At 39.2% G+C, this 15,197-nt stretch overlaps 1 pseudogene; it reads left to right on the top strand.

Moving 5' to 3' along the window:
- LOC103437078 (subtilisin-like protease SBT4.3) overlaps positions 1-7,043 on the top strand; it is a 32,567-nt pseudogene extending 25,524 nt beyond the window's left edge.
- Positions 7,044-15,197: the final 8,154 nt, after the last annotated feature.

The raw sequence follows: 15,197 nt of genomic DNA, 5'->3' as shown, positions 1-15,197 counted from the left end.
CTCTTCTTTGGGCCTAACAACTTTCATAACAAATATATATGAAGGAGTTTTGGGCTACCACTTAGAAAGGAAATGCCTCATTCGTCAACTCCCTCGACCGGAGACTTGGGGGACTCCTACCATATGCTACTGTACCTTGATACTCGGAAGTCTCACGACCACTCAGTGACTTGGATTTTTCAAGTCTCCAAACGAGAAGTTTTCCTCACTCGGGAAATTAAGGGAGCACTGCCTCAACCTACATGCTTCACTCACAAAGCTTCAACATACAAGCTTCAACAAAAGGAAAAATTCAAAGAACTTAGTGAAGAAGGCCTTGGTGTATTTAACACAATACGTTGAAATGAAGCAAAGCTTGTTTATTGATATCTCCGATAAGTTACAAATATATCCATATACATGAATCAAAATAAACAAACAAGAGGGAACCTTCACAAAGGTTGCTCAGGAGAAGTCTCAGCAGTCGGCAGAGCTCCAGAAAAAAGAGGCACTAGAGGGTGATTATTCGGAGCCTCAGTACTAGGCAGAACCCCAGAAGGATGAGGCATCAAAGGTTGATCATTTGGAGCTTCATTACGTAGTACAGCCTCAGAAGACGAAGGCAATAAATGCCTTTGGAACAAACCCACAAACCTCTGATGATCAAATAAAATCTGACCATCAGATTCCTGCAGTTGGTCGAGCTTCCTCTTCATGTTTGTAACATAGTCATGTGCGAGCCTATACAACTGTTTATTCTCATGCTTGAGCCCTCTGATCTCCTGTTTGAGACTTATCACTTCAGCCGCCAATGGTTCAACTTGGCAGGTTCGAGCAAATAGGCGTTAGGCCATATTAGACACAGAACCTGCACACTGAACACTGAGAGCCAGAGAATCCTTAACAGCCAACTCGTCAGACCGTTTGGAAAGTAGTCTGTTATCTTTGGGAGTGATAGAAGGTTCCTGGCCACCATCGCAGAGGTCATATCATTCTTCATCACAGAGTCTCCAACGATAAGAGGACCAGTAGGGGATAAGAAGGATGGGCGCCATATGTTGTCTTGAGAAGGCATGGATGCCTCTTCACCAACGTTCAAGTTAAAACGATGGTCGGATGGGCCAGATATTCTCAGAAATGATGAAGGAGAAATGAGGTGCAATAAATCTCTGAAGTAAGGGGAAAATTCCTACAAGCAATAACTCTCTGAATATACTTCTTGCACACAATTGGTGCCCTTATAAAAGAAATGGCAACAGGGCCGTTGGTTCAAAAATCGAAGAAGCACCACTCTCCAGATTTCGAAGAGGCACCACTTTCCACACGCAACATCAGCTCTTCGGGTACCACAGATAACTTTGCCAAAGATCTCTGATAAGTTTAGACACATAAATTTTGAAGGTCCAACTACCCTACTATTACCCACAAGGGTAAAGGAACAACACCACTGCTTGATAACTAGAAAATCCTAATGTGTGTCAACCTCCGTGCTCCGTGGCAAGGCAGAATGGCAAAATTCCCCAACCTTTACTCATATTCGAGAAAACACTCCCAACAAGATTGCTTACATAAAAATCGAAAAGGCACCGCTCTCCGAATCTCGAGAGCCAGACTCCCAACAGGATTACGTGCTCAAAAATTGAAGAGGCACCGCCTTCCGAATCTCAAGAGCCAGACTTCCAACAGGACTACTTTCTCAAAAATCGAAGAGACATTGCTCTTCGAATCTCAAGAGTCAGACTCCCAACAGGATTGTTTTCTCAAAAATCGAAGAGGCACCGTTCTCCGAATCTCGAGAGCCAGACTCCCAACAGGATTACGTGCTCAAAAAAAGAAGAGGCACCGCCCTCTGAATCTAGAGAGCCAGACTCCTAACAAGATTACTTTCTCAACCAGACTCCCAACAGGATTACTTTCTCAAAAATCGAAGAGACACTGCTCTCCGAATCTCAAGAGTCAGACTCCCAACAAGATTGCTTTCTCAAAAATTGAAGAGGCACCATTCTTTGAATCTCGAGAGCCAAATCCCCGACAAGATTGCTTGTTCGAAAACCGAAGAGGCATCGCTCTCCGAACTTCGAGAGCCAAATTTTCATGGATAAAGCTTGTCTGCAATCTTCACACGCAACATCGGCTTTCCATATACCACATACCACTTTTTCAAAGTGCTCTAACAAAGTTAAAACACGTGAAGCTTGCAGCTCCCACTATATTGCTATGACCAAGAAGGGTAAAGGAATAGCACTACTACTTGTTGGTAGGGAGACTTCTATATATGTCGACCTCTATCCTCCACAGCCAGGTAGACCTGCAAATAAAAAAAATGCTCAACTTTTCTTCACATCCGAGAGGGCACTCTCAGCAGAGTCTCTCAAAATACTCAACTTCTTTTCCTCCCGATAATACCTCTATAAACAAGCCACATCAGAGCAAGAGTATCTCATATCATCAGGGTTAAAAGCAAGAGTATCTCATATCATGCTTTTTCCCTGTCTTTTCCTTTGGCCTTGTTCTTACCTGCAAAACAAGGAGAAAGAGAGCAATCAATCAGCACTTGGAATCAAGCTTCCAGTCAGGAACTGACTACCTAGAACCCCTTGCCTGATTACTTACCTGGCATTGCTCTCAAGTACTTATCTTCAACATCTTATGCTTCCAGAGAAGATACCACATTTGTCTGAGGAACAGATAGGGCAAGTGAAAAGGATACAAGGAAGCATGTGGAGAGACAAGCATAACAGAACACGTGCCGATACATCCACTACTTTGTCAACAGCAAAAGTATCAAATATCATCAGGGTCTAACGTACTCTAGATTTGATGGACTTGGTTTGACCCTCAAATTCTTGAGTCAGCCTTATACTTTAGAGGAAACCAGAAAACCCTCCAGCCCAGTTCAAGAATAAACCTGTGGAAGTTACTTCTTCAAAAGCAAAAGTATCTCATATCATATCTTCTCCATTTGCTTGTCCTTATCCTTGTTGCTATTTACAACACAAGGAGAAGGAGAACAATCAACCGGAAGTCGAAGTCGAACCTCTGATCCAGGTTGCTTGCTTGGAAGTCTGATTGCTTACCTTGTATGTTACCTCCTTCAGCAAATCTCCTAGTTCGACGACTTGGGGGACTCCTACTATAGGGTTTGTATCGCACTTGACCAAGCCCAAAACTACAAGTAAGCTTCAAGTGAAATTGATACATTACCTTATGTATCTTCATCGGTTAAAGATACCACCCCTGGATGGAGGAAAAGTACTTCCAAAGAAGATGCCACATCTGCATATGAGACAAATAAGGCAAGTGAAAATGATACCACACTTTGGTACTTAGAAGTTTCATGATTACTCAATGGCTTGGATCTTGCAAGTCCCCAACTGAGGAGCTTCCCTCACTCGAGAACTTAGGGGAGCACTGTTTGTACCATACTTGACCAATCCTGAAACTACTGAGCACCGGTCAACGTTATACCGTCAAGGACCCAGAAGAGTTTCCCTCCAACCAGGAGGCCAATCACAGTACGACATGTGTCGCCATCAAAAGCCAATCATAGCACGACACATGCCAACATCAGAAGCCAATCATAGCACGACACATGCCAACATCAGAAGCCAATCACAATACGACACGTGTCAATGTCAGAATGAAACTAGAAACTCTCTTCTATAAATAGAGATCATTCTCTCACAATATTTCCAAATGGCATTTGTACTAAATCATTCACTAGTACTCACTAAAGAAGAGTTTGAACTTATGTACTTGTGTAAACCCTTCACAATTAATGAGAATTCCTCTACTCCGTGGACGTAGCCAATTTGGGTGAACCATGTACATCCTTTATTTAAAAATACCACCCCTGGATGGAGGAAGAGTACTTCTAGAAAAGATGCCACATCTACCTATGAGACAGATAAGGCAAGTGAAAATGATACCACACTTCGGTACTTAGAAGTTTCGTGATTACTTAGCGGCTTGGATCTTGCAAGTCCCCAACTGAGGAGCTTCCCTCACTCGGGAACTTAGGGGAGCATTGTTTGTACTAGGGGTGGGTTCGGTACGGTTACCGTACCAAAACCCTTGTACCAATAACTGTACCAAATTTTCGGTTTGGTAAAATCTATTACCATTACCGTACCAAACTTTCGGTATACCGAAGTTCGGTATTGTCAAAATTTTGGTTGGCATGGTATGGCAATGGTAATTGCCATTTTGTTTTGGGACAAAATATGTTTTTGTTTTTTTAACCCAATTCAAGGGCAAAACTTTTTTTTTTGTACCTTTATCTCATACATTATAGATTAAATTCATCTATTATTCATCATTCACAATTCACACACATAATAATTCAAATGAAGCATTAAGATTCATCATGAAAATTAAACTTACAATCCAAATAAAAGTTACGAACCAAAACAAATAGAAGTTAACAATCCAAATAGAAATTAAAGTTTCAAACCAAATGAAAATTGGAAGTAAACTTCAAAAAGGAGAATTCATTGATCAGTTATTCAAGCTTGAGATGTCGAAGCTTTTGGAGGAGGCATTGAACTTGTAGAAGATTGAGTTTGTGTCAAGCTTACATTACAAACAAAGAAAACATATTAATTAGTAGCAAGAAGAATTAAAGTTGAAAACCATTTAATAACAAATTTACTAAAAAAATTAAAGCATATCTTTCTTGTTTTCTCTTCTTCTATTTCCTTGTAAAATTGAAGCATATCTTCCGTTGGTCCTTGTAGAAGTTTACTTCACCTGCCCTAAGCCAACCACTAGTACACACTAGTGCCTCAATTATTTTAGGAGTAGGATACCCTAAAAGGGTTCACAACCCTCCTCCCTAGACTAAATGCATTTTCACTAGCAACAGTAGAAGTGGGGGTTACAAAGATATTTTGGCTATTTGTGAAAGAATTAGGAACTCTTTTGTGTTTGATTTCCACAATTTTAAGAGATCAAAGTCACCAACAACAATGCTAATATAAGTAGGGTTTTATTTTCAAATTATTGGAATATTATAAATATGTGTTATATAAATTATAAATTATATTGTATTTTTGGTATGGTACGGTAATACTGTGGTAATGGTATCCATTACCAATACTGTACCATGAAATTTCGGTACGGTACAATACCGTACCATTACCGATTGGTACAAAAAATTTGGCACAAAATCGGTATGGCACGGTTGGCAATTCGGTTGGCACGGCAATTTGGCAAAAAAATCCACCCCTAGTTTGTACCATACTTGACCAATCCCGAAACTATTAAGCACCGGTCAACGTTATACCGTCAAGGACCCAGAAGAGTTTCCCTCCAACCAGGAGGCCAATCACAGCGCAACACGTGTCGACATCAAAAGCCAATCATAGCGCGACACGTGCCAATGTCAAAAGAAAGCTAGAAACTCTCTTCTATAAAAGGAGATCATTCTCCCACAATATTTCCTAATGTCATTTGTACTAAATCATTCACTAGTACTCACTAAAGGAGAGCTTGAACCTATGTACTTGTGTAAACCCTTCACAATTAATGAAAACTCCTCTACTACGTGGACGTAGCCAATCTGGGTAAACCACGCACATCTTGTGTTTGCTTCCCTATCTCTATTCATTTACATACTTATCCATACTAGTGACCGGAGCAATCTAGCGAAGGTCACAAACTTAGCACTTTCTGTTGTACCAAAGTCCGCACTGATTTTGTGCATCAACAGACTTCTCTCTAAACAAGGGTAAAATACAATTACTAACTGTTAAAAATATGCAAGCTTCAATTTCATATATATATATATATATATATATATATATATATATATTTTGGTCAAAGTCTATTTCATAAACTAACAATGTCAACTTTTTTCAGGAATCCAATTGCAACAATTCTGGTTTCCGAACCTGAGACTGACAAGGATGCGATGGCACCATATATTGCATCGTTTTCTTCAAGAGGACCCAACACACACACGCACACACAAACGTATATATATATATGCGCTTCAGATCTTCATAGATTATATGTTGAGAATGTGGATAAATGTTTACACTACAGCCTGATCTGACTGCCCCCGGTGTTGACCTACTTGCTGCTTGGTCTCCTGTGGCACCATCTTCTGAAGATTTCTACCCCGACACAAGAAGTGTCAAATACAACATAATCTCAGGGACTTCAATGTCCTGCCCTCACGTTAGTGGTGCTGCTGCATATATCAAGGCCGCTCATCCAAACTGGTCTGCTGCTGCCATCAAATCTGCCCTCATGACCACAGGTATGAACAAACTAAACTAAATGCACTCTTGCAAAGGAGAATGTACTAATGGTTACAGCGGGCTTTCCATTTTCGTCCCAATAAATTTTTTGTCTGAAACATACAATCATTACCTTTCATGTACTTCAATCTAGGCTGCTATTGCGTCCATAACTCTAATTAGACATCATGTGCTTTCGACGAGTAGGGGGATTGTGCTAACACCTCTGAACCACTAACTCACAAGACAATAACAACAATAAGCAGTAACAATAGCGGCACAAAATGTAGTGGCTAAAAGCACTATCAGTGCCTAATAGTTAATAGACACGATTATTAAGCTTAGGTAATACAACGTAGATATAGATATGGATGGAAATTTTGTAAACTGAAAATGTTAAAGATGGTCTCACAGTCATTGATTGAAAATTTAAGAATCTGCTTTTGAGTCAATATCTAATACTACAAGGGTATGGTTATGCATCTATAAATCACGAATAAATGGAAATTCTAGCAAACTTCAAGACTAAAAGATGCATTAATCTCCCTAATTTATAAGTTTTAATCCATATGAATAAAATGCATTGCATAGGAATTGATACTTGAATGCGTTATTAATTTCATCTCTCTAGTGAACTACCATTTGTTTTTCCTCATGAACAGCACATGTCGTGGGCTCAAAGAAGCATGCAGACCTTGAATTCGCTTATGGTCTGGTCACATAAACCCAAAGGTTTCAAACCAGCCAATCAAATCTGGTTCAGATGTATTGAATGATGGGGTTCATGCTATAAAGGGCAATATTGTAAATGAATCTTCTTAGTTGTTAGCTTAGTGGTTAAGATAACATGTTAGTTTGTTGTATATATATACCTAAGCTGTAACATTATCAAAGTGTGAAATGAAAATATATTTTACCAAATATGGTATCAATCGCCTTCTCTGTCTAACGACTCCCGTTCTTTGATCCTACCTTTTCTGCTTCCCCTTTCTGCGTTCTTGATCGATTCTTCGCTCGTGTTTGAAGATCTGTGATCGTGCTCTCTTTCCTCCTCATCCTTTTGACAATGGCGTCTCCTTCGTCGAAATCGGCCTCTCCAGTTCATCCCCTTCCGACTGAATCTCCCAACCCTAATTCTTCAAATTCTACCTCAATCACAATCCAAAATATTGGATCCATGGTGCCAATCAAGCTCACTACCACAAATTACTTGACCTGGAGTGCTCTCTTTGCTCCGATTTTTCGCCGCTACAACCTGACTGGTCACATTGACGGCTCTACAACAACACCGGTTCAATTTCTTCTTGATTCCTCAGGAAATCGCACTCTTAATCCTGCTTATGTTTCTTGGTATGAGAATGATCAAAATATTCTCATCTGGCTCAACTCCACGCTCTCGGAATCCCTAATTCCATATACTGTTGGTGTGAATTCAGCTCGCGATCTTTGGGCGAAATTGGAATCTCGACTTGCCACGGCCTCTCAGTCTCATATTCATGAGCTTCGCTCTCAACTTCGTAATCTTACCAAAGGAAATTCCACTGCTGCTCAGTATCTTCAGCAAATTGAGGCAATTGCTGATGCTCTTGCGAGTGCTGGCTCTCCGGTTGACGATTCCGATCTGATCTCTGTCACTCTCCACGGTCTTCCCTCAAAGTATGACTCATTTGTTGATGATGTTCAATTTCGTCTTGGATCTACAACAATTGATGAATTACATGGCTTGCTTCTTAGCAAAGAGATTCAATTAGCCACTCGCAAGAAAAGTATCTCTGAGATGTCCTCTTTTCAGGCTCTTAACACCTCTGCAGGCATTCTTCCTCTTCCTGCATCAAACCCTAACTCTCAGGCTTTTGTGGCTCATTCTCATTCTCCCTTCAGTCATCAAAGTCGTGGGATGGATCGCTCTCATAATCGCGGTCATTTCAATTGTGGCAATTACAGATCTTCTAACAATCCGAGATCTTTTACTCCTCGTGGCAATAATCAGCGTTATAATCGTGGAAGTCGCAACAATTTTTCTTCCTACACCAAGAAATAACCTTGTCAGATTTGTCATCAATTTGATCATGAAGCATGTGATTGTCCTCATCGCCTCAATCTCGCTTATAGTGGCAAATCCTCTCCTGCAGCGATGGTTGCTAATGCTTCTTCATCTAATCCTACTTGGATTGTCGATTCTGGCGCCACATCACACATGACCAACTCCTATGCATCTCTGCAAAACCCTGAAGCATACACAGGTCCAGAACAAGTGTATATTGGTGATGGCAAAGGTTTGCCCATCACTCATTCTGGTTCTACTACTTTGCATACTTCTACTAGTGCTTTTAAACTCAATAAAGTACTTTATGTGCCTGCTTTGAAACATAACCTTCTCTCTACGAATCAATTTCTGCTTGATAATCACTATTCATTGCATCTTTATCCCTCTCACTTCACTGTGAATGATCTTTCTTCGGGGAGGATGCGTTTTAAAGGTCCTGTTCAGCAACGGTTCTATCCTTTTCATTTTCCCTCATCTGCAACTGGCAATCATAAGGCTCTCACAGCTACTGCAAAAGTTTCTAAGGATGTCTGGCATCAAAGATTGGGTCACCCATCAGTCAAGATTCTTCATAAACTTGCTTCTCAATCTTGTATTCCTGTTTTGGCTAATACAACTAAGTCATTCTGCTCAGATTGTGCATTGGCTAAAAGCTCAAAGCTTCCTTTTGTATCTACATCTTGTACAACTAGCAAACCTCTAGAACTTGTCCACACGGATGTTTGGGGACCATCACCTCTAGCTTATTCTCAAGGTTTTCGGTATTATATCATTTTTATGGATGACTTTACTAGATACTGCTAGTTTTATCCTTTGAAATGCAAATCTGATGTACTGTCAACTTTTATGGAATACAAATCTCTGGTTGAAAATTCTCTGTGTACAAACATTATCACTTTGAGATCTGATTCTGGTGGAAAGTACTTGAGCAATCGTTTCTCTCAATTCTTGGAGCACATGGGTGTGCAGAGCGCAAGCATCGTCACTTGGTCGAAATTGCTCGCACTCTTTTGACAGCTTCCAAAGTACCCCACATCTATTAGGTGGAGGCTTTCACCACTGCCATCTATCTTATCAATCGATTGCCCACTGCATCCAGACAGTCTCCTTGGGAATCTCTATATCATCGAGCTCCAAACTATAAACTTCTCAAGGTCTTTGGTTGTGCTTGCTTCCCATGGCTCAAGCCTTATTCTTCATCAAAACTGGATCCTAAAAGCAGAGCCTGTGTCTTTCTTGGATACAGTTTAAATCACAAGGGCTACAAATGCCTTGACCCTGCTACCCACAGAGTGTATATTTCCCGACATGTCCTCTTCAATGAATCCAGTTTTCCATTCCATCATTTCTCCCCCATCACACCTTCAGCTTCCTCCCTGCCCCCTAGGCCTACTATACTATCAACCCTTACTTTTACTTTTCCTATTTCTTCATCCTCTAGTCCTACAACCACTTTGCCTCGATCCTCCTCCAATTCACCATCCATCTTCTCCCATAACAATTCCCCACCTCTTCACTCTAGTCCTGTAGTGCCAGTTCAAGATTCCATTCCTTCCATTCCTATTCAACCCCCTAACACCCATCAGATGCAAACCCGATCCAAATCTGGCATTTTCAAACCAAAAGCACTCACTGCCACTAAACACCCTCTACCCTCTCATCTCTCAGTGGATTACATACCTCAAACCTATCTCCAAGCTTCAAAATATCCTCATTGGTGCCAAGCTATGCAAGAGGAAGTCGCTGCTCTCATTAAAACTGGAACTTGGTCTCTTGTTCCCCAGTCTCCATCACAGAATATTGTTGGCTGTAAATGGGTCTTCCGCATCAAAAGAAAGCCCGATGGCACTATAGACCGGTACAAAGCTCGGCTCGTTGCCAAGGGCTTCAATCAACAGGAAGGTCTAGATTATACTGAAACCTTCAGTCCGGTAGCCAAGCCAATCACCATTCGCCTCATCCTCACTCTTGCTGTTCAGTTTGATTGGTTCTTGAATCAACTCGATGTCAGTAATGCCTTCCTACATGGGACACTCAATGAATCTGTTTTCATGCAGCAACCTCCTGGATTTGAGGATTCAACTCAACCATCTCATGTCTGTCACTTGCATCGTTCGTTGTATGGTTTAAAGCAAGCTCCGCGGGCTTGGTATGACAAGCTTCATGGTGCTCTTACTTCTCTTGGCTTTGTTGGATCTCCCAGTGACCATTCATTGTTTATCAAAAAGGGTTCAGATATGATTTTCATTCTTGTCTATGTTGATGATATTTTGGTTACTGGTCCAAATTCTACTGCCTGTAAACAAGTTATTCAGCAACTTAGTTCCTTGTTTCCCATCAAGGATTTAGGTCCGCTACACTATTTTCTTGGTCTTGAAGTCAAAAGATCTTCTTCTGGTATCTTTCTCTCTCAGACCAAATACATATTGGATTTGTTATCCAAGGCCAACATGATTGGAGCTAAACCTTGCAGTACTCCTCTCAGCACCTCCAAACTTGATCATGATTCTCCCTTATGTGCCAATGCTTCTGAGTATCGTTCCCTCGTTGGTGCTCTGCAATATCTCACCTGGACTCGTCCTGATCTCAGTTTTACTGTTAATCTTGTCTGCCAATATATGCACACTCCCAAACTTTCACATTTTCAGGCTGTTAAATCATGATTTACTGAATGTCAACTTAAATCATGATGTACTGAATGTCAACAATGTGGGAATCAAGGAAATAAAATATTGAGAAAGCAGAATCCCGAGGAAGAATAAAGAGAGCTCAATAACTGTTTTTATTACTTCTATCACATCTCTTTCAAAAAATTTCCATCTTCAGTGTTAAGAAGTTTTGTAAATTATGGTTTGATTTACGTATGATGTTCCCGAGTTTATAAATGTATCTATCGGTTTAATATCAAAATGAACGTGTATAATACGCAAATTTACCAAGAGTTCGGATTGTAACATTCTGTTTTATGTCAATATTGAATTACAAATGTAAAAGAAATGGACCATTTTCATACAAAACCAGTAAAACAGTTTGTGTCATTCAAAGATCGTGTTCTTGTGTTAATACTAATCCAACCTACTTACTATTCACCTACGTACGTCATGGCCTAAAGGATGAGAAATTGTCATTCAAAGAGCTAATACTTCCAGACGATAGTACTTGTACTTATCTAGTACAAAACTTCAAATTCACAAAAATATCATAATTTATAGATACTGCTAAGAATACTAAAGGAATTTACGTACACAATCAACTTGATAAACTCATCACAAGATATCAACATGGAATTTTTGTACGTAACCGGAACTAGCATCATTGTTAAAATTTAGTAGAAAATATTTTAAAAGGTCAACTGACAATTTAGTGATTGAATTATCATTTAAGTGAAAATTAGGTCTCTAAACTATTTTTTTTAAAAAAATCAGTCATTGAATTATAAAAATCTGCCAATTACATCCCTAGTATTAGATTCGAAGCTACTATATTCAATTTTCCGTCAATTTAAGTCACGTTACTTGCATGTGATACATATTGGAGGGTAGATTGGTCATTTTCCATAAAGAAATAGTGTATGGAGTTAGCTTCGGATGGTAAATTAGACATTAGATTCGTAACCTATATGGCTTATATGCGAGAAAATAACGGTATTAACTCTAAAGTGTGTCAAGTGGCTTAAGTTGATAAAACAATTGGATAAAATAGATTTAAATATAATAGTAGGGATAAATTAGCAATTTTTAATGAATTTAGTTACTTATTATACTCAAAAAATAATTCAGGAACTTAATTTTCACTTAGGTGATAATTAAGAGATTAAATCGGCACTTAACTCTATATTAAACCCTAGAAAATCAATACCAAATGATATAGTTCCTCAAAACAACTTTCACCTCACCTACAGTATAGGTTCACGACCCGAACAAGCAGTGGCGGATGCATTGAGGGACAAGGGGGGTCAGCTGACCCCCTAAACTTCTATGAATGTTCATGGATACCTTGGGTGCTGACCCTCCGAACTTCGGTGAATGTCCATGGATACCTTGGATGTTACTCTTTTGAAGATTAGAGTTGGCTTCATACATGCCCTCCAACTGACTTCAGGCCTACCAAGATTCGGTGAATGTCCATAGATACCTTGGGTGCTGCCCCTTGCATACATTAACAGGTGTGCAATATGCCTTTCCAAATGACTTTAGGTATACCAAAACTCTATGAAATGGCGATATGCATGTTATTTCTGGTAAAAAAAAAATTACCCGCTGTGCTCACTATTCTTATTGACCCCCCTAATATCATTTCCAAGATTCGCCACTGCGGACGAGGACTCCTCTCAAGGCATAAATACCCTCCTCCACCTTCAAGGGTAAACTTGCTTTCTCTCTTATTTTTTTTCTTTTAATCTATTTTATAAAGAGTGGTCTGAGTAGACCTAACATTCGTGTCGTATTCTTGTTTTTGTGTCGTTTTTGTGTCGTTTTCATGTCAGACCCAATAGCTTAACGGGTCATGTCGTGTAATACCTGTTAAAGTAAACAGGTAATATGACCCGACCCGTTACCCATTAAGAAAAATATATTTTAAATCAATAAAAATGAAAATGAAGAACATAATTTGACCCAAAAAAATGTAAAACATAATACTAAATTAGTATATACATACTAAATTTCGGAGTTGATCCCTTCTTGAAAGTTATAAAACTTTTCATTACGAGTGATTACATTTTTCACACTTCTACAATAATTATTATTAATTTTGCACTCAAATAAAAACATTGTTCATGAGATTTAGAGGGTTTTAAAAATCTAAACGACCATGTAACCATCGTCTAAGCATTGAGGATGCAATTATGAACGTTTAGTATGCTTTCACATCTGTCACAGCCCGTCTCGAAGGTACATTTATTAGGGATGTGAAATGACGAAAATACCTTTAACGGTTGCTAAGGGAGTAATGTGGACACACACACACACACTCAAACTTGTCTTCTCTCTCTCCCGTGGACCTTCCCTCTCTTCTCTCTCTCGATTTTCTGCACCTTGTCACTGTGCACGTATGGACAAGGAGGAGCTTGCCCATTTCTTCACCGATGGAGACTAAAAAGGGAATTTGAAGCTCATAGGAGGCTTAGTGAGGTTCTAAGGAAGCTTGGAGAAGAAGAATCGAAGGAATTGGACGACCATAGCAAGCTCAAGGTGGTCCTCACGAGCTTCGGGGGTGTTTCGTTGGTAGAATTTGGACGTCGGATGACCGAGAACGAAGCTTCTCAAATTTGGCCGGATTATCGAACTTCCTCAGTTGTTTCGCATATAGATGAGACCTATCTCGAGGATGAGCGCGTTCAAGGGCGTCACGGGGGTTACGACCCTTCGACATACCAGTGAGTGGGCAGTTATTTTCTGTATATACCTATATACTACTGATTTTTCCCAGAACTTGAATTTAAATGAAAGTATGTTTTAAAATGCCATGCATGCATAATATATGAAATATATGAATTAGTAATTGATGCATATATGTGAAATGGTGTTGTGGATGCACATGTGAGTATCAAGTGAGTTTTATGTTGTTCTTATGGTTTATTAATGATGTGAATTGTGTTGAGAGCTCATAACCTGCACCCCTGGTGTTAGTTCTTATATTATTCACCCCGCACCACACGCTCACCTTGGATCCAAGTAGGTGCATGTCCTACAAACCATTAGAGAGTTCCGACATGTCGTACAGACCATTAGAGGTGGTTTCGACTTATAGGTGATTTTAGATTATTATACAGTTGTTGATGAGAGAGCACTAGAGCGTATTCTTACACCATTCTTATCGTACAGACTACTTTAGATAGTTCCGATTTATGTGCAGAGTAGCGCCGTACAGGTCACAGTAGTGACTCCGGTTGGATTGGATATTGAGCTATAGAATTGACCGTACAGGACAACTGCAGGGTCTCCGGTTGATTCCTTATTTCACCTATTATTTTGATGCATCCTTATTCTGTTATTGATGCTTATAGCATGACATACTTTCTGGTTTTTGGATAAAGATTTGTGATTTGAGACATTTGAAGAGTTATATGCATATTATACTATTTTTCTGGGAAAGTATACAGGTTTTACAGTGAGGGGTTAGAAATGTTGTTAAACAAAATATTTTCGAAAAGCTTTGTTTTACTGACCCACTCAATCTTGTTTTGCGCCCTTCCAGGTTCTAGTTAGCTGTGTTGGTGGCTCACGAGGATTTTCCCATGGCGTTCTGATAGACTACTTGCATGTAGGACTCACCTTTGGGTGTTGTAAATTAGTAATGTTCCTACTTGATTGCACCTAGTACTTATGTTCTGATTATGTGTGTTTCACACTTAAACTCACTCTAGCATACTAGTTGGATATTATTGTTAGTAGTTGGTTTTTATTCATTCGTATTTTCGTCTATCCTTTTTGCTTCCGCGTCGCACTTTTGGTTACGTCACGCTCACGTGACGGCCAACACACCTTGATTCTAGGATCGGGGTGTGTCACATCTTTTAGACTTATACATTAATGATTATGAATTTTGTTTATTTTGAACTCCCTTAAAAGGACTATTCATGAGAGTTTGTATGGTTTTAAAAATTCAAACGATTATATACTCATCCTCAAAGCGTAGATAATGCAACTACGAGCGTCTACATAATTTTTTTCATATTTTTTGCACATGTAAATTAATTATTATAATTTTTTTAACGTGTTTGGTATTTTTAATGTGTTTTATGATTTTTAATCTCAATCTTTGCCTATAATATACTATAAAAATAAATAAATAAAGCTTACATTTTAAAATTTATGTAGAATAATAATTAATAAACAATATATACATATTCATTATGTCTATTGTATTTTATAGTAAGTTTTTTTTAGTAGTTTAAAAAATTAAAATCATCAAAATAATTTTTTTCT

The sequence above is a fragment of the Malus domestica genome, chromosome 06, assembly GCF_042453785.1.
Source record: "Malus domestica chromosome 06, GDT2T_hap1".
In the NCBI taxonomy this organism is placed as follows: Eukaryota; Viridiplantae; Streptophyta; class Magnoliopsida; order Rosales; family Rosaceae; genus Malus; species Malus domestica.
Note: the sequence above shows the minus strand (reverse complement) of the source record. Positions and strands in the feature narration are given on the sequence as shown.